The following is an 892-nucleotide window of genomic DNA, read 5'->3' as shown; positions in this document are numbered from 1 at the left end:
TGGCAGTTAACTGCCAATCTTAGTTGGCAGTTAATTTGCATATAGCCCTGATTAGCCAATGAAAAGGGTATCGTCGTACGCCAATTACCATTTTTCTCTTTTATTAGTGTAGATTACGCCATCTTTCCTACAGACAAAACTTCATTTCTCTGCGAGTGGCTCTTATCTAACCTATTAAGTGCTGCCATAACTCTGTTTCATTGCCTTTAAAATGGAATAATAGTATCACCCACCTATGGTGCGCTGTGATAATGCAATGGCCGATGGTAAATGGTGGATGTAAGGTGCCGGGACAGGCCTGCACCCGGCAAGCATGCAAGCAGCTTAAATACCATTCGGATTATCACTCCCTAGAGGCAGGGACTGGGAGCGGCACTAATCAATTCTTAGCCTCATAACTGGACTAATCTCTTTTTCTCTGTTATCTGTATTTGGTTTACTGGGCACTGTTAACTTTGGAACAGCACTCTGGTTAGAATAAGATTTTCTTGTTTTGCCTAAATGCACACATACACTCACACACACACATATAAATGTATACTATATGCATATGTGTGTATATATGTATGTATGTGTATATATACGTGTGCATGTACACATACAAATGTATACTATATGCACATGCATGTATACATGTATGTGTATATATATGTGCGTGCGTGTGTATACACACACATAAATGTATACTATATGCATATGTGTGTATATATGTATGTATGTGTATATATATGTGTGTGTATTTATACACACACACACACACGAGATTGAGAGAGAGTATAAAACATCCAGTCCATCCAATCCCGATGCCTCTACTTGTAAAATGCATCCAGAATCTGCCTCCTTCATACCGCCACCCTCCCCGCGGCAGCCTCTGCCCTCCGCCTGGCCACTC

Source organism: Myotis davidii, unplaced genomic scaffold (genome assembly GCF_000327345.1).
Source record: "Myotis davidii unplaced genomic scaffold, ASM32734v1 scaffold333, whole genome shotgun sequence".
NCBI classification, from domain to species: Eukaryota; Metazoa; Chordata; class Mammalia; order Chiroptera; family Vespertilionidae; genus Myotis; species Myotis davidii.
Note: the sequence above shows the minus strand (reverse complement) of the source record.